This window comes from Equus asinus, chromosome 16 (assembly GCF_041296235.1).
Source record: "Equus asinus isolate D_3611 breed Donkey chromosome 16, EquAss-T2T_v2, whole genome shotgun sequence".
NCBI classification, from domain to species: domain Eukaryota; kingdom Metazoa; phylum Chordata; class Mammalia; order Perissodactyla; family Equidae; genus Equus; species Equus asinus.
The window spans coordinates 44,773,602-44,792,806 of NC_091805.1; positions in this window are offsets into that span (position 1 = coordinate 44,773,602).

Genomic DNA, 19,205 nt, shown 5'->3' on the forward strand with positions numbered 1-19,205 from the left:
TAGCCCAGCACACAGCAGCACGTTCTCGCTCCACCTGCTGTGGCTGAGATGGGACTTCAGAACAGGGGAGGGCTCATTTCTCCCTTCTCGCAGTGTGAGCAGCCAAGCTGGTTCCTGACTTCCTTGGGCTTGTGATTTGTCACTGAATGTGGGTCCGAGTGTGTGCTTGGGTGCAGATGCTACTGGACTTAGATGGCTGTAAACATTATATTTGGAATAGACACGTAGACTGGGCATAAGGAGGACCAGGCAACTGCCTTTCAAGCCTTACATGAGGGTACAAACTCCCCTTCAGTCTGTCTTAGAGGAAGAGGATTCCAACCATTTTCAAACGCTGGATTGATCTACATGCTGAGTAATTGGCAATACACCATCACTTCTGTTAGCGAATGTCTACCATGTGCCAAGCACTGTGCTAGGCTCTTTATTTAGTAACAGTATGTTAATGGGACTCTTCCCATCTCAAAATTTGAGCACAGGCCCCAAAGGTCAGGAAAAGAAGAGTATCAGCAATTCTCAACTACCCCAACATTCTAAATCAAGACAGTAGACTCTACAGATTTGTAAAAGGATGGTCATTAGACCATTACCCACCTCCGGACTGTGTAAGAGAGGGCTAAGAGTTCAGGTTGAAAGGCATGTGGTAATGAAGATTCATCTTGAGAGGGTGGTCACTTCCTTCCTCCCCCAGCCAAAGGGAAGGTTTAGGTGCTGATTCTTTCTTACTATAATCCACTTAAGAGGGAGATTGCAGAAAAGAACTCCAGGAGTCTGACTTGAATCCATTGGAGTGCAGTGGCAGAGAGACTCAGGCCTGAAAATAATCTGAAGGCAAGTGGCTGTGACTGGCTTGCTGGCCTGGATAGTGAGTCTAGAGAACTATTTTGGGAGTGAGCTGCACCTCGAGAGCTTAGCAGAGCATGGATGTTTGCATGTTTTCCAAGGGCCAGATGTGTATTGCCCAAGAGGGCTGCCTGGAAGGGATAGGTGACCCCAGCTAGGGAAAGACTGCCAAGAGCCATGAGGCTGAGAGTCACAAGTGGCCAGTGGGAGGAAGTATGGCCCATATCAAGGGACCTGTTAGTGGAAGATCCCCAGCAACAGAGGATCTTATAGAAATCCAGGAAAATGTCCCAGAAGATCTTGTCCAAACCCTGAGATGGGAAGAGACTTAGAGAGGCTCACAGACAAAATAGTTTGCTCAATATCAAGCAGCTAATAAATGGCATGTGGTATACTCTTTTGTACTCTGTCAATTTGGGTAAGCTGAAACTACTTTTCCCAGAATCCTCTTCCCTGCATGATTCTGGATTAGAGTTGTCCAAAAGATTAATTTGTGAATGATTGGGAAGGCAGAAAAGTTCAGTAGTAGCAATTACTCTGTGAAAGTTGTCATGACTAGAAGTGCCAGTAGGTTCCAGGTCCCCTCATTCCACATGAAACTTTTCTTAGCAATTCTTGGTTCCTCCAACCGATAGCAACCTCAGGCCAACCCACAGCAACCCCAGGCCAACCCCCAGATGGAGGCAACAGGCTTCCATATAAAATTCTCCACCTACTCTCTAGGATCCGGCTCTAACACCTGGACATGCCTGACTTCAGAAGCGTTGATTAGTGTCTTTTCTCTGATCCACCAGCTTCTCCATTCAGATGGTTACTTCCCCAGTTTCTCCAAAATGTGTAATGTCTTATTCCACTAATAAATCCCTTATTGCATAATACTCTTAGTGTTTCTCCTTCCCTGAATGAATCCTGAATAATATCCGTAGTATCAATATCAAATCAAGATCAAATACCATTATAGCTACTGGAAATGGTTCTAGAGGAATAGAATCTTGAGGAAAGGAATCTTGAATTGATCTGATTACATTTAAAGGCATTAATAACCCTGTTGTCAATGGTAAAGGTGACACTGGTAGACTATGGCATGCAGCGGCAAGACAGCACTGTAGTCACTTGTAATCAAAAATCTATAGAAGGCAAGGCTTTGGGTGACCATGTTTTGCTGCCACTGAACAACTTAATGAAAGTAGAAAGTATAATGGGATTATTTGCTTGCTTCTAAGTATACTCAAGAAGTTGGAGAAAGAAAATTAGGAGCTCCGGGCTTTAAATTCTCAGCTCAAGGCCTGGATGAGAAAGCAGGATTGTTCTATGATCGCCTTAAAAGAGACTCTTATTTCCTGTGGCTGCAGGATTGAGATTTCTGAAAAACACACTCAAAGTAGCCTGGGGGCAGTCTCTACTTTCATTTTAAGAGAATTGTTTTCATGTCCCCTGGTGGAGACCTTCTTCTCCTGGGGACTAGTACCTCTAAACCAGCAAGGCCCAAAGTTTTAGGAAGAAGAAGTAGCCTTTTGCTACTGAACCATTAGGGAGAGCAATGAGAAGAGCTGCTCCCAATTCCACTCTACACTGGCTCCCTAACACATGTAACGAGGGCTATTACAATGGGAAATATCATGTGGAAGCCTCTAGAACAGTCTGTACCTACGAAAATGGTAAACCCAAAGTCACATCATTCCTGGAGAGATTGCAGAGATTAGTGTCGCCATCAGAACTTAAAGGATATAGCAGTGGTGACTCCTACCAGATCCTTTTTCAACTTGTCTATTGGTTCTGTGTAGAAGACAAACAGACCTTGGAGAATGGCAGTGACATAAACTTAATCAGGCTAACTCCAATTTCAGCTCCTATTCAGGACACAATTTCTTTACTAGAGCAAAGACATCCCTTGGGACCTGGTATGCAGCTACTAATCTGGCAAATGATTTTTCTTTATACCTGTTAGTAAAGATCACCAGAAGCAGTTTACTTTCAACTGGCAGGGCCAGCAATACACCTTCACTCTCCTTCCTCAGGGCTTTATCAGCTACGTGGATGATATCATGCTGGATGGACCTGGTGAGTGAGAAGTGCTCTAGATACTTTGGTAAGACACAAGCATGCCAGAGACTGGGAAATAAATCCCTTAGAAATTAAGGAGCTTGCCACCCTGGTAAATTTTCTAGGGGCCCAGCATTCTGAGGCATGTCAAAAATCCCTGCTAAGGAGAAAGACAATTTGCTGCCTCTGGCTTCTCCTACCAGTAGGAAAGGAGTACAATGCTTGGGGCTGGCCTCATGGTGGAGTGGTTAAGTTCACACATTCCACTTCGGTGGCCCAGGGTTCCACCGGTTCAGATCCTGGGCATGGACATGGCATCACTCATCAGGCCATGTTGAGGTGGTGTCCCACATGCCACAACTAGAAGGACCCACAACTAAAATATACAACTATGTACTGGGGGGGGTTTGGGGAGAAAAACCAAAAAAAAAAAAAAAAAGATTGGCAACAGTTGTTGGCTCAGGTGCCAATCATTAAAAAAAAAAGAAGTACAATGCTTAGTGGGCCTTGTTGGATTCTGAACATAACATATACTTCATCTTCATAGGGGGGCACTGCTGAGTTGGTTCTGCATGATTTGAATTATTTCAGGTACCACCTGAAGGTGGGAAGTTGCAGCACAACTGCTCCACTCAGAGGGGACCCTAAAGGATAAGGGTAAAAGAGAATCTTCCCAGTGGGCAGAACTTTGAGCAGCACACATGGTTGCTCATTTTGCGAGGAAGACGGCCAGAGGTACAAACACACACTAAACAAAGAGTGTGTGTGTGCTGTGGCTAAAGGTTTGACGTGACGTTCATGGGATTGGAGGGAATACGTTTGGAAATTGGTGATAAGGAAGGAAGTCTGGGGACGAGGTATGTGGATGAGCCACTCTAAAGTTACACAAAGTGTGAAAATACCCGTGTCTTTCATAAATGTTCTCCAAAGGCAACCTCATTAGACGAGGCTCTTAATAGTCAGCACGCCAAGATGCCACATTCTTTCTACAACCGTTTTCTCCAGTCATCCTTGTCTTTGCCCAGGGGCTCGTGATCACAGAATTCACAGGTCTTACAATGTACCTGATCGCCTTAAAGTAAATGGCCTGAAAGAATGGTAGAACGGTCTTTTGGACACTCAGTTACAACACTAGCTGAGTGCCAAAACTGGGCAGGACAAAGTCCTCCAGGACACTGTAGGTGCCCCCAGTCAGTGAGCAATGTATGGTGCTGTTTCTCCCTTAGCCAGGATTCATGAGTCTGAAAATCAAGAATGAGAATGGCTTGAAATGGGAATGTCTCCTCTCATTGTTACTCCTCATGATCCACTAGGGGAAATTTTTGTTGCCAGACCGACAACTTTGGGCTCTTCTGATTTAGAAAATAATTTATCTGCCTTGGTTAAAATATGTTGATATCAATATCTTTCAATGACTATATTAGGTGAGGTATTTGCTGAAAGTGAAGAGACTATGGAATGAATAGCAGAGAAGGAAGTTGAAAATACCAGCTTTGAACACGTGACCAATGATAGAAATGAAGACTATAGTGGTCACAAGTATTTCTTCCTTACGTTAATATGAATGTACTAATGTAAATCTCAACCAATGATTTTCCTCCCTTTTCCCACTCCTGAAAGTGACCAGGACTGTTTATTACCTGAAAGCTATCAGAAAAATCTACAGAAGATGCCCAAGATTTCATCCAGAACCACAAAAATGAGTCCACATGTTGAGGTTCAGGAGGAAGGAAAGAATAAAAGTGTTTCCTGCATGAGCCCTACCATGTCAATAAACTGGTTTCACAAACCTTGAATCATTTCATCTCCACAAGACCCTGTGAGGTAAGTACTATTAACAGCAGTTTACAGATGCAGATGCTCAGAGGAAAAAGAGCCTGAGGGCCTTCAATAGCTGTCTTCCTGGCTGGGAGTTCAGGACCAGGAAAAAGCACATGATAAGTGAGAATTGAGGGGCAGACATTTTTTATGTGGATGGTCTCATTTAATCCTGACAATAATTCCATAAAGTAGGCATTATGATTCTGATTTTACAGGCAAGGAATCTAAGACTCAGAGAGTTTAAGTAATTTGCTAAAGGCCACATAGCAAAAAAAGCAGACGAACCAGGGTTTGAACCCAGGTCTGCTCCATTCGAAAGCTGATATCCTTTCACCATGCATGAACCGTGTTCTGGTTACCTCCTCCAAGACTGAGCTGGCCAGAGTCCAAACACTTCACAATTAGGGAAGGTGAGAGGGGCTAGGGGATGGGCTGGGTGATGAGTGCCATGATGGAGGTGTGTCCTCTGTGCTGTAGGAGAGACTAGAAAAGAAACTAAACCCAACATGGAGGGGGCATGCCAAAGACCAAGCCTTTAAAGATGAGTGGGAATCACCAGGTAAAAAGAGTGTGTGTGTGTGTGTGTGTGTGTGTGTGTGTGTTAGAAGGAAAGGGAGAGGGACTGGCTGGTGGCACAGCAGTTAAATTCGCACATTCTGCTTCTCGGAGGCCCGGGGTTTGCCGGTTTGGATCCTGGGTGCAGACGGGTGCAGACATGGCACCACTTGGCAAAAAGCCATGCTGTGGTAGCCATCCCACGTATAAAGTAGAGGAAGATGGGCATGGATGTTAGCTCAGGTCCAGTCTTCTTCAGCAAAAAGAGGAGGATTAGCAGTAGTTAGCTCAGAGGTAATCTAAAAAAAAAAAAAAAGAAGGAAAGGGAGAGTAAAGGTTGAGGGAAAAGCCTTTGCAAAGGAGCAAGGCTTGAGACAAGTTCAAGTAAGTAGCTAGCTGTGGCTGGAATATAAGGGGCAATGAGAGATGGTGAGAGATGAAGCTGAAAGTTGGCCAAGGGTAAGCTCAGAAAGAAGTTGGATGATGTGTGTAATTTGAGTGCTATCTCAAGACAATGGAGAACCTTGCGAGAGCCCAGGGACAAGGGCAGAGGCACACTGCCACATCAGAGACAGAGCTGTAAGTCCAGAAGAGGGGGTGAATATGCAAACAGGAAGAGCAGCTAAAAGCTTTGGCAATATTCCAGATAAGAAATAATGAGGCCTTGAACCCAAAGCAGTGGTTGCCTGGAGGTGCAGAGAGGGGAGAGAGGACGATGGGGACATTTTCAAGCTCTGAGGTCTCTTTCTGTGCCCTAATGGATGCTTGCTTTTTTCTCTCCCACAGTCACAGAGGTATGAGTGCCAACAATGACCCCATGCACGATGCAGGTGTCTGCCTCTCTGCTGTTTGAAGGACACTGAAAGCCCAGAATCCCAACATGCTGCCTTCTCCATGGCCTGTAACCACCACGCCCCACCCCCCACCACTAGAGTCCCTTTTTTGGGGTAGTATTCCTACAAAAGCAAAGCCCTTTTGGTGGTTTTAGTTAATGACATTTTAAGGGGCTACCAATCAAAACTTAGCTAAGGGTGAGGAAAGGCTGGAGTTTGGAGATGGACTGTGGCAATTCCAGGGGACCAGATGCCCAGGAATTCCCGGGCAAGATTGGAGGCCACACTGCCCAGAAGGGATGGGAGCTGGGGTGGGGCAGGGAGTCACCGCAGTAAATAATTCCTGCCTTCTGTCTCCCACGAGGTTTGTGGCATTGGTCTTTGCTTTCACTCGGGCACAAAAGTCAAGTTTCTCTTTACCTTCTCCTTATGCACATGGATTCGCAGACCCAGTTTGGTCTATTCCAGCCAGAGTCTGGGTCAACCCAGAGAATCCATGTGATGGAGCATCTCCTCTGATGTGTTTTCAAGAAGGATTGCGAGGTGGACATTGAAAAGCTGTTCCTAGCTGGCTAAGACTCTCAAAGGTGCCCAGGGCAGCTCTGGGCCCCTCAGAGCTCCTGGAGCTGAGGGCCAAATTGCAGGAGGAGCAGGAGCTGCACCCTAGTGTGGCCTTGCACGGTCCCTAAAGCGCTTGCCAAGGACTGAGCCAAGCGGCCGCCAGGACAAGAGCATTGAACTTTTCTCCTCAGGAGCGATCCCTGGAGGAGTCTTCAAGGCTGGATGGTCGAGCTTCTCTCCCTCACTCCCACGTTGTTTGCTTTTAGTTGCTGATTTTTAAGGATTAAGCTGCTGGTAAGCCGATTGAACATCAACAATCTTTCCAGAAAATCTTTTACGTTTACATGGAAACAATTGGTTGCAATTATAGACATTAGTCAATTGGAAGATGTAGTCAATTAGAGCGAGAGGGAGCGGGGACCAGGGTGCAGGGGTGTGTGTGTGTGTGTGTGTGTGTGTGTGTGTGTGTGTGTGTGGTGGTGGGTCTGGGCAGACAGAGGGATGAGTGTAAGATGCGGGGAGGGAGGTGCGTCTCTGTGGTGGGATGGGGAGAGTCTGGCCGTGTCAAGAGGGGAGCCCTTGAGCCCGCAGGAGATTTGGGGGCGGCACGCAGCGGCTTGGAGAGAGGGAACTCCCCGTGGCTGTCGGTGTTCACAAGATGCGCCCTGGTGGGCGAACAGCGCCGTGGGCCGAGAAGGTTCGTGGCCATTCCGAGCCGCAGGCCGCGGCCAGAGTGAGGAGCCCGTCCCGGGGGAGGCGGCCCGCGGAGAGGCGACTCCATCGCGGAAGGCGGAGGGTTGAGCCCCAACGCCCATTAGCCGACTCGACGGGTCAGGCAGGGTGCTCCCCAAGGCCCCCCAGCACGGCGGAGGCTTCTCCTTTCCACCCCCGGCCCGCGCGACCGCACTCGGCGCCCCTTAGGCTGTTCTCGCCCGCATGGCTCCTGTCTCCCCCTCAGTGCCCAGGGGCCCACGGTGGCCGGCGTCCCGCGCCCGTCCCGCCGAGTCAGGTTAATCCACGTCTCGGGACCAGACGGTGCGATTCCGAGTCTTCGGAGACGCAAGGGCGGGTTTCTGCGGTGTGGACGCGCGCTCCGAGTCGTCCGGGTCCATCCCGCCTCCGCGCGCCGTGCCGGGAGCAGGTGGAGCGGAGATGCGCTGCAGCTGAGAGGTCTGCATCTCCGTCCTCTGCACGCGCAACAGCCCCTCGCGGCGGGCTTGGCTCGAGCTCCTCACCGGGCGACGAGGCGACCGTGAAGGTCCTTCGCCACCCCGTCCTACGGTTGCCCTTGTGACCGAACTCGGCGTCACCTCTGCCTGTTCCGCGGCCCAGAAGGACACCGGAGCTGCTAACGGTCTTAACTGTCGGATTCCTATCGATGGGGAGCCCTGTGGCGCTCGGAAAACGTACCCAGGCAGGAAGGCCCAGGGCCCCGTGGGTACCGATGGAGAAATACAGAAGGTGCACGTATTGTCTGTTCAAATTGAAGCCCAATTGAATGCTGTGCCTCCTTATTTTTAAAAGTCAACTTTATTGAGGTATAATTTATATGCAATAAAATGCACCCATTTAAGTTTAGGCTTGACACATTTGTACAACACTACCATGATCAAGATACAGAGCACTTCCGTCTCCTCGAAAGTTCCCTTGGGCCCTGCCCCGTCCGGGGCTCCTGCGACCCCCACCCCCACCCGGCACCTGGACTCCAGGCAACCATTGGCCTGCTTTCTGTCACTACAGATTATATATTTGTATTTTCTAGAATTTCGTATCCATGGAATGATACAGTGTGAACTCCTTTGTGTCTGACTTCTTTCACTCAGCATAGTGTTGAAAGCATCAGTAGTTTACTCCTCTTTATTGCTGAGGAGTGTTGCATTATCTGGTTGTACCACAATTTGTTTATCCTTTCTCCTGTCCATGAACATTTGCACTTTTCCCCAGTTTTTGGCTATTTTGAATTAACCTGTTCTGAACATTTGAACAAGTCCGTATGGATGTATGATTTCCTTTTTCTCTAGGTAAATACCTGGAAATGGAATTGCTAAGTTATATGGAAAGTGAATTTTTAATTTTATAAGAAACTGCCAAACTATTTTCCAAAGTGGTTGAACCATTTTGCAGTCTCAGCAGTAGTGCTTGAAAGTTCCTGTCATCTCCACATATTCACCAACATTTGGTATTGTTAGTCTTTTAATTTTTAGTTATTCTAGTAGGTGCCCAGTCATATCTCACTGTATTTTTAAATCTCATTTTTCTAATAACTAATGATATTGAGCATCTTTTCATATGCTCATATTTTAAATTCATACACCTCCTTTAGCGCCATGTCTGTTCAAATCTTTGGTTCAGTTTTATCAGGTTATTTGCTTTAATTTATATATTTCAGATATAAATCTTTTATCTGATAAATGTTTTCACTTGTTTTTCTCACAGTCTGTGGATTGTCTTCACATTGTAACTCTATGTTTCAAAGAGTAGTTTTAGTTTTGATAAAGTCCAATGATCAATATTTTCTTTTATGGTTTGTGATTTTGGAGTCTTATCTAAGAAATCTTTCGCTTTACGCAAGGCTGCACAGCTTTTCTCCTTTGTTTTCTTATCCTAAACATAAGAGTTGTAGTTCTTATATTTAGATCAATGATCCATTTCAAGTTAAATCTTGTAGACTATGGTGTGAGATAGCAGTTGAGGTTCATTTTTTTTCTATGTGGATATCCCATTATTCCAGCATCATTTGTTGAATAGTCTGCCCTTTCCCCCATTAAATTACCTTGGCACTGACGGCAGTCAGCCTTTAAGAAGGCGCCTAATGGATACCTTCTGTACTCAGGCCCCTGTAGAATATGGCTGATCTGTGCAATCAATACAACGTTTCTCTTGGTCAGTTTGGGCTGATGACAAAAATACCACAGATTAGGTGCCCCTTTTTCTTTTCTTTTGAGGAAGATTAGCCCTGAGCTAACTGCTGCCAATCCTCCTCTTTATGCTGAGGAAGGCTGGCCCTGAGCTAACATCCGTGCCCATCCTCCTCTACTTTATATGTGGGACACCTGCCACAGCATGGCGTGCCAAGCAGTGCCACGTCCCCACCTGGGATCTGATCCGAACCGGTGAACCCCGGGCGGCCGAAGAGGAATGTGCGACCTTAACCACTGTGCCACCAGGCCGGCCGACTAGGCGCTTTAACCAGCAGAAATTTCTTTCTCACAGTTTTGGAGTCTGGGGAGTCCAAGGTAAAAGTGCCAGCTGACTTGATTCCTCCCCTTTGTTAATTTTAATTTTAATTTTTTTAAAGATTTTATTTTTCCTTTTTCTCCCAAAGCCCCCCGGTACATAATTGTGTATTTTTAGTTGTGGGTCCTTCTAGTTGTGGCACGTGGACGCTGCCTCAGCGTGGCCTGATGAGTGGTGCCATGTCCGCACCCAGGATCCGAACCGGTGAAACCCTGGGCTGCCGAAGCAGAGCGCTCGAACTTAACTACTCGACCACGGGGCCAGCCCCTATTTTGCTCATCTTTATTTTTACTTTCCTTTTGCCTACTTTGGGTTTAATTTGCCATTCCTTTGCTAGTTTCTTAAGGTGGAGTCTTAAATCATTGATCTTTGTTCTTTTCAACTATAGCATTTAATGCTCTTAATTTCCTTCAAAGGTGCTTAACTACATCTCTCAGATTTTGATATGTTGTGGTTTTGTCATCCAATTAAAAATATTTTCTAATTTTTCTTGTGATTTCTTCTTTTACTCATGGGTCATTAAGAAGTGTGTTGCTTAGGGGCCGCCCCATGGCCAAGTGGTTAACTTCGTTCACCCTGCTTCTGCGGCCCAGGGTTTCATCAGTTCGGATCCTGGGCACAGACATGGCACTGCTCATCAGGCCACGTTGAGGTGGCATCCCACATGCCACAACTAGAAGGACACACAACTAAAATATACAACTATATCCTGGGGGGATTCGGGGAGAAAAAAAGCAGAAAAATAAAAAAGAAGTGTGTTGCTTAATTTCCAAATATTTGGGGATTCAAATCTTTTTATTAAGTTTAATTTCGTTCTAGTCAGAGAATACACTCTGCATGGTTTTAATCCTTTCAAATATATTGTGACATTTTTTGGCCTCAGATATGGTCTTTCTTGGTAAATATTTAGTATTCACTTGAAAAAAAATGTATTCTACTGTTGGTGGAGTATTCTACAAATTCAATTAGATCAAGTTGGTTGTTAGGATTGTTCAAGTCTTTTATGGCCTGACTGATTTTTTTTTTTTTGTATATTTCTACAATTACTGAAAAAAGAGTTTGAAACCTCCGACTATGCTTGTAGATTTCTCCTTTTCATTCTATTAGATTATAATTCTGTATTTTGAAGCTCTGTTGTTAGTTGATTATACTTTTAAAACTATTGTGTCTTCTTGATGAATTTATCATTATGAAATGTTCCTCTTTATCCCTGGTAGTATTTGTGTTTTAAAGTTTACTCTGTCTAATGTTGACACAGTGACTCCAGCTTTCTTTGGTTAGCATTTGCACGGCATATCTTTTTTCATCCTTTTACCTTTATGTTCACTGAATCTTCATATTTTGAAGCAGATTTCTTGTAGAGAGCATATTGTAGAATCTTGCTTTTTTCTAATCTGACAATTTCTGCCTTTTAACTGGAATGTTTAGAGCATTTACATTTGAAATAATTTTCGATATGATTAAGTTTAAATCTAACATCTATTTGTTTTCTACTACTTTTTTCTCCCCAAATCCCCCCAGTACATAGTTGTGTATTTTTAGTTGTGAGTCCTTCTAGTTGTGGCATGTGGGATGCTGCCTTAGCATGGCCTGACGAGCGGTGCCATGTCCGCGCCCAGGATCCAAACCGGTGAAACCCTGGGCCGAGAAGTGGAGCACACTAACTTAACCACTCGGCCACGGGGCTGGCCTCATGTTTTCTACTAGTCTTATCTGTTTATTGTTCCTTCCCCCCATTTCCTCCCTTCTTTTTGATTGAGTATATGTATGATTACAGTTTGTCTTCACTATTAGCTTACACCTTTTAATTTTGTGTTTAAGCTGTTGACTTAATATTTACTGTACATATCTTTAATTTTCCAGGATTTACCTTTATGTAATGGTATACCACTTTATGTATAATGTAATATCCTTCTAACAGGATGGTTCCAATTCTCCCCTCCCATTCTTTGGGCTATTGTTGTCATACATTTTACTTATACATATACTATAAACCCCACAATACATTGTTATTATTTTTGTCTTAAACAGTCAGTTTTTTAAAAACTGGATTAAAAATGAGAAAGATATCTTTTATATTTTCCCCATGTTTACCATTTTTGGTGTTCTTTATTCCATTGTGTAGATCCAGATTTCCTTTGGCATCATTTCCCTTCTGCCTCAAGCATTTCTTTTAATATATTTTTTAAAGTGTAGATCTGCTCAAAGTGAATTCTCTCAACTTTTTTTTTTGTTGAAAAAGTCTTTATTTAACCTTCTTTTTTTTTTAAAGACTTTATTTTTTCCTTTTTCTCTCCAAAGCCCCCCAGTATATAGTTGTATATTCTTCATTGCAGGTCCTTCTAGTTGTGGCATGTGGGACGCTGCCTCAGCATGGTTTGATGAGCAGTGCCATGTCCGCGCCCAGGATTCGAACCAACGAAACGCACGAACTTAACCACTCGGCCATGGGGCCAGCCCCTTAACCTTCATTTTAAAAACACGTTTTTGCTAGGTATAGAATTCTTGCTTGACAGGATTTTTGTTTTATTTCATTCAGTACTTTAAAGATATAATATTGCTTTCTGGCTTGCATAGTTTCTGATGAGAGATCTGCTTCATTCTTACCCTTGTTATCCTCTGTAGATATTGTCTTTTTATCTCTCACTATTTTTCAGATATTCTCTTTATCATTGGCTTTCAACAATTTGATTATAATTTGTCTACTTGGGGTTTATTGAGCTTCTTATATCATTGAGATTATAATTTTAGTCAGCCATGATTTTTTTTCTACTTGCCACTTTCTTTTCTTTATTTCTGGGACTCCAAATACATGTATGACCTGTAGCTGTTATACATGTCCAATTACATGTAAAACAAGACCACTTGGTGTTGTTTGACAGGTCATTAAGGAACAATTTTTTCAGTCTTTTTTCTCTCTGTGCTTCATTTTGTATAATTTTTATTCTCATTTTTTTCCTTTTCAGGGTCTAATTTGCTGTTAATCCCATCCCATGTATTTTTCAATTCAGCTGTCATATTTTTTTATCTCTATAAGTTTCATTTGAATCTTTTTAATATTTTCCATTTCTGTCACTTTCATATTCCTCTTGGTCTCATTGACCATAAAGAGCATATTTATAACAGATATTTTAACATCCATGTCTGCTAATTTCATCATTTCTTGATCTGTTTCTATGGACTGATTTTATCTTCTGGTGATGAGTAACACATTTCTGCTTCTTGACATGTCTAATAAATTTTGATTGGATGCTAGACATTATGAATTTTACAGTGTTGAGTGTCTGCATTTTGTTGGACTTTTCTAGCCTGCTGCACTTTGGTTTCCTCCTTTAAAAATTGTTAGGCTTTTACTGGCAGGTAGTTAAGTTACTTGCAGTTAGTTTCATCCTTTGGATGCTTGCCTTGTTGTGGTTCTAGAGTAGGCTTTATTCTGGGACTATGTTAGCCTCACTTCTAAAGTGTAGCCTTTCTAGGGTCTCTCCACTCTGTCTGGAGAGAGGTAAATGAATCAAATGATTCAGAACTGTGTCAGCTCTGGACATTGTTGGTCTTCCAGCTCCCATGTTGTTATTCTTTCCTTGGAAGTTGTTCTTGCCCAGGCTTAGCTTCATGGTATTTCACCACAAACTATGTACAGATTGGTAATCAGCCAAAGACTTGGGGAGATTCCTCTGCAGACTTCTGGAGCTCAATCTCTGTGCAGCGCCCTCCTCCTTGGTGTTTTCCCCACAATCTCTAGCTGCTTCAGCATCTCTAAACTCTGATCTCTGAATCTTCAGTTTTGTAAGGTTCCTGCGCTCTGTTTGGGTTTCCTCTCCCTATACTATGGCCTGGAACCTTTCTCCAGGCAGTAATTTGGTGCGAACACAGGTCTCACCTCATTTGTTTCCCTTCTTTCAGGATCACTGCTGTTTTGTGGTTGCCACATGAGGGTGGATCAACTCCCCACCCAGAGACTGATGATGCCATATATGCACCAAGAAGGCATGAAAACATTTATTACTCACATAATTGGATTTTCTGGGGAGAGTAGGGCAGGCCCCAAGCCATCTGAAATGGCTTGAGCAAAAGGCAGGGTGAGTGACATTAGATTTTAATGTGGTTGTGGCCAGGGTGAGGGTTCCTGCACAGAGGCCAGATTTTGAGTGGTTTGAACTTCCCCTGCAGACACCAAGGGAGGGAATGTGTGGCCTTCTTATGGGTACTTTGAGAAGGGTAAAAACGTGGGTAGGGAGAGATGGGGCTCAAAAGTTGTCAGCAGTCAAACATCAAACATAGGGTCAAACTCTTTTTACAGCTGTCCTGTTACTCAGTGTCTGAAAACAGCTATTTCATACATTTTGTCTGTTTTTCTAGTTATTTATGGCATGAGGGTGATTACCACAGGATAATGAATCCTTCATGGAGGGGGCAGAGTCTCCATGGTCCATTTAAAAGCTGGGTTTGCAGTGATGTTTTTATCCAGACCACATGAACTGGGAGTACATTATTTTGGACAGTTGACCCATAGATCCTGGAGTAAAGGATGGACAGACCAGCAGCACAGGTCAGGTGGGCCCTCCCTGGGAAGGTGTCTTAGTCTGCTCGGGCTGCCATAACAAAATACCACAGATTGAGTGGTTTAAACAGCAATGTATTTTCTCAAAGTTCTGGAGGCTGGAAGTCCGTGATCAGGGTGCCAGCAGGTCTGGGTTCTGGTGAGAGTTCCCTTCCTGGCTTGTAGACAGCTGCCTTCTCGCTGTGTTCTCACACGGTGGAGAGAGGGAGGGAGCTAGCTTTCTGGTGTCTCTTATAAGGATCCTAACCCCATCATGAGGTCTCCAGCCTCATCATCTCATCTAAATTTAACTACCTCCCAAAGGCCCCATATCCAAATACCATTACACTGGGGATTAGGGTTTCCACATATGAATTTTAGGGGCATACAATTCAGCCCAGAGCAGGAGGTCTACAGTCTCCTTCCCCTTCCTCTGGCGAGGAAGCAAAGACTTGAGAATTCACTGATTTCCTGACACTCCTTGTAGAAAAGGCTTTGCACAGGCTTGGATATGTGCTTAATGTTTGCAAAACATTTGGCCATTGTCAAAGCATGTCTATGTGCTTTGTCTCCTTGGTCTCTACAGCAATGGGGGTGTGGTTGGGGCCGAGGAAGCGCTTTATGCTTGAGTATAAAGGATCACAACCTGACTGACTCCTGGTTGACAGGCCAGTAGGAACAGGGAAGGGGAAGGGAGGCCTGACATAGGAGAAGGATGGAAGGGAGGGGACTTGTGTGAGTGTCAGCACCTATTATTCTTTGAGGAAAGGATTGTTATAATCCTATTATTCAGATGAAGACACAGAACTTGCTCACAAACCACATAGCTATTAAGTGGCTGCACCCATATCTGATGCTCAGCCAACAGGGCCTTGGGCATAGCTGCAGACTTGAGCCTTTGAAAACCACAGACTTTGAGTCAACATGGACCAAAGAACTCAAGGCTTTCCACTTAGTGTGTGATTCTCTCTCACTGCCAAGTTTCAAGGCCTCCTGGGCTGAGCTCCCGCCAAGTCTCTCAGCAGTTGGTTTGGGCTGTAGCTTGTCTCCCCCTCAACCTCCTCACCTGCCTGGCATCTCAGATCCTAGTGGGCCTCCTCTCCCTGAGTAGTCAAAGTGGCCCAGGGTGGAGACTGGACGGTGGGAAGGACAGCTGTCCCATGTTGGCGGAGCTACTCCCTAGGGAGGAGGAGCACCGTGAGGAGTGCAGAGAGCAGTGGGAGAGACTCCAAGAGTCAGAGAGGACCCTGGCAGCCTCTCTTGAGACCCACATTGCCTGCAATCATACCTTGTCCATGTGTCGGGCAACCTTGCGCAGGTCTTTTCTGCTCTGGACTGGGAGTCCTCGTTAAGCAGCAAATTGCCAGAGGAAATGGCCGCTTTTGGCTGATGCCCTGTGGTTGGTGCCTTACGGTTGTTGGTGGTTCTGGGTGCACTTGCTCCAGGTCCCCCTCCACTCTTGCATCTGTTAGTCAATGTGCCTCAAACCTGAGTCCTGGCCTCCCTCAGCCTCTGACAAGGGCTCCTGGAACTGCCACAACCCTGGGCTTCCAGAGAGGGCTTTGCTTGACTTCTCTATGTAGAGGAAGTAGACTTGTGGCTCATCCAAGAGGCAGTGGTGCACAGTGGTCCGGACTGTGGCCTTGGAGCCAGGCTACTATGTTTTGAACCAGGTCCCACCACTTATTAGCTGAGTGTCTTTAGGCAAGTTATTTAACCTCCCTGTGTCTCAGTTTCCTTACTGATAAAGTACAGCTAATAATAGTATGTTCACAGTGATGTTACGAGGAACACGTGAGTCTATGCTGAACATTTGGCATGAAATAAGCATTTGTTTTCTTATCTCCTGGGATGGGAGAGGGTAGGGTTGGGGATGTGGGCTGAAGGGAGCATGCTGTCCCCCCAAAGAATAAACACTACATTTGGGTCGCTGTGCTGCAGTGTGTCCTCCTGTCCCTGGATCAGGGAAAACAAAATGCTCTGAAATTTATACACAGATGAAGGGTCTAAGAATGAGTTTCCTGTGAGGAAAAATTAGTCTCTGGCAAATATTTCATTATGGGAGATGCAGATGGAGTGGGGCCGCCCAGCTGGTCCCAGCTGAGCCTCCTCCAGTGTTCCCGAGTGGCTCCTCTGAAGCAATCGCTCCTCTTTGTCCTACCCTGCACCTCCGGGCCAGTGTCCTGGGTTGACGCTGCCTTCCAACACACAATATCTACTGTACTTTTTCCTGTTTGGCCTCAAGGTCATTAGATGTGTGCTTGGAGGGAGGATTTGTCGTCTGTCAGACCATGAGGACACTGGGAGGAAGAACAGCCTCTTTCTTCCTTCCCCAAGGTCACTCATATGGCATGGGAGGGGTGCTCATGGGAGCATAGGCATCATCTCCATTATTTCTTAGCTCTTCCCCTCCACCCCGTGTTCTGGGCTTTTGTGTGCTAGTCCTACCTGGGGTTGGGGAGTGTGTGTGTGTGAGAAAGAGAAAGAGAGAGAGGGAGGGAGCGCCATCATAGCACTCTGACTCAGGCAGAAGAGGGGAGAGGAGAAAGGGAGTCCCAGTAGGAAGATGTAGAAACCATTGAAACCAAAGCAGGTAGACAGGCAGGCTCAGCCCCTGAAATGCCGCCGTGCCTGTAACTCTAGGTAACAGAGGCCCCACAGAGTTCCACGTGCCCCTGCTCACTCGGGGCCGCACCCAGCCCTGGGCTCAGAGGAAGGCACTTGAAGCTATAACCTCTCAAGTGAATGGGAAGCCTCACCCGAGTCCGTCTGCTCCCCACTGACACAGGCTTCATTCACGTGGGGTAGGGACTGGAGGCAGGGGTGGGGGGTGGGGTTGGACTCCACTGGTGATATTCACCAAAGACATTAACTTGATGAACATTGTAGTTTGCCAATTAAAAATTTATTCCTTGTCTTAAGGTCAGAAAACATCAGAGGTGTCAGACATTGGATGCAGAGAAGTTGACAGAAATGGAGGGAGGAGTAGAGCAGGCCAGGTGGCTTTAGCTGAGATGGGAGGTTTGTCAGGCTGCTGGGGGCCGGGGCAGAGGGTAGGGGGAAGGTGGGAGGGCTCCCTACTTGGGGCTGGGGGCAGAACATACACCTTCCTGAGGGAGCTGCGTGGGGGCGGACACTCCCCGTCCGTTCCCAGGTGTTGGGAGGTAGCAAGAGCTTGGACTTCAGGGTGAGGCTGACCTGGGCTATTGTCTGGTGGCATGGCCTTGGGGACAAGGAACTTCCCTCATACAGAATAATTACAACACAGTAGCAGTTCTTTCTACCCAAGAGCAGGACGGGAATAGATCTAGGCCCCTTTCTGGAAGTCTGACAAAAAAAAAAGAAAAGAAGGAAAGAAGGAAGGAAAGAAAGAAAAAGAAATCTCCATTCCTCCTCTTTTCTTTCCGCTTCTGTCACTATCTCCTCCTCCCACTCCCCTTCCGCATCTCCCAGGCTTGGTTCCCGCCTCAGAGGGAGGGGAAAGACAAGTCTGGGCGGAGGGGGTGGCATGCTGGCAGAGTGGAAGAGATGAAGGATAGAGTCAGGGCAGGTGGGGTGGGAGTGAGGAGACTGGTGAGCACCGAGCCCACAGAGCCCTCCCGCCCATCTCTAATTTTGATCCCTCCCAGCGACTCCTCGGCTCTCAGAGAGAAGCAGTGGTCTCTGCCATGCCCAGTCTCGGAGAATAAGACAAACGGAACAATCGTAATGGTAACACTTGCAGAGTGACCAGTCAGGCACTTTCTAAGCCCTTTACCTACAGTAACTATTTAATCCCCACCACAACCCTGACCCTGGGAGGTACGACTGCTACCCCACTGTCCAGGAGGGTAAGGGATTTGTCCAGGGTCACACCATGAGAAGCGGAGGTTTGGCACCAGGCCACTCCATCTCTCACCAAAGCAGCTCCCAAAACTTCAGGGTGTGTGTGTGAACACTGTGAATCCAGCCCACTTCCTTTTCCTTTCTCTTACCTCTCTTTTTCAGGCCGAGTATGTAGGCTCCTTCCCCTGCTTATGACTGAGTCAGAGTTGTTGTCAAGTTATTTGTGAAATACTTGCGTACTCAATTGTGTACTCAACTCAAGTGTGGACTGTAGCTGTGCCCCATACACTTGGCCGGATTCAGAGACATGGCCTCTCAGAGCTGTGAGGACCTTAGATGTCATCTAAGTTACCCCCGTTCTGAAGTCCAGAGACCACACCTCGTTGCAGAGAGAAACAGGACCCAATCCCTGAATGTGGCGCGGCCCGCCGGCCTCGTCTCTTTTCTCTCCTTGACCATGCAGAGTCCCCCTCCAGGCACACTTTATGCCAAGACCACAGTGTCTGGATTGCCTTGGCTTTATAATGAGTATTAAAATCAGAGTTAGTTTTCCAACTTAGTTCTTCTTTTTAAAGTTGTTTTGGCTATTCCAGGTCCTTTGCATTTCCATATGAATTTTGTAATTCACCTTGTCAATTTGTACAAAAAAGCCTGCTGGGACTTTGGTTGAGACTGTGATCTGTAAATCAAGTTGGGACAATTGAGTAGAAGGCAGGGGTGAGGGCCTGAACAGAGTTGGTATTACAGTGTTTGTCACAGGGTTTTGAAATTGCCTGTTTACTTGTTTTTCTCTCCCAACACGCTATAAATACACTGAGGCCAGGGGCTCTGCTTTGTGTACCATTTCTCGTTCGCTGTGATATCCCCAGCCCCAAACACTGTGCCTGGCATGTAATAGGGCTCAGTACATATTTGTTATAGGAGCAAATATTTATTTGAGCATTTAT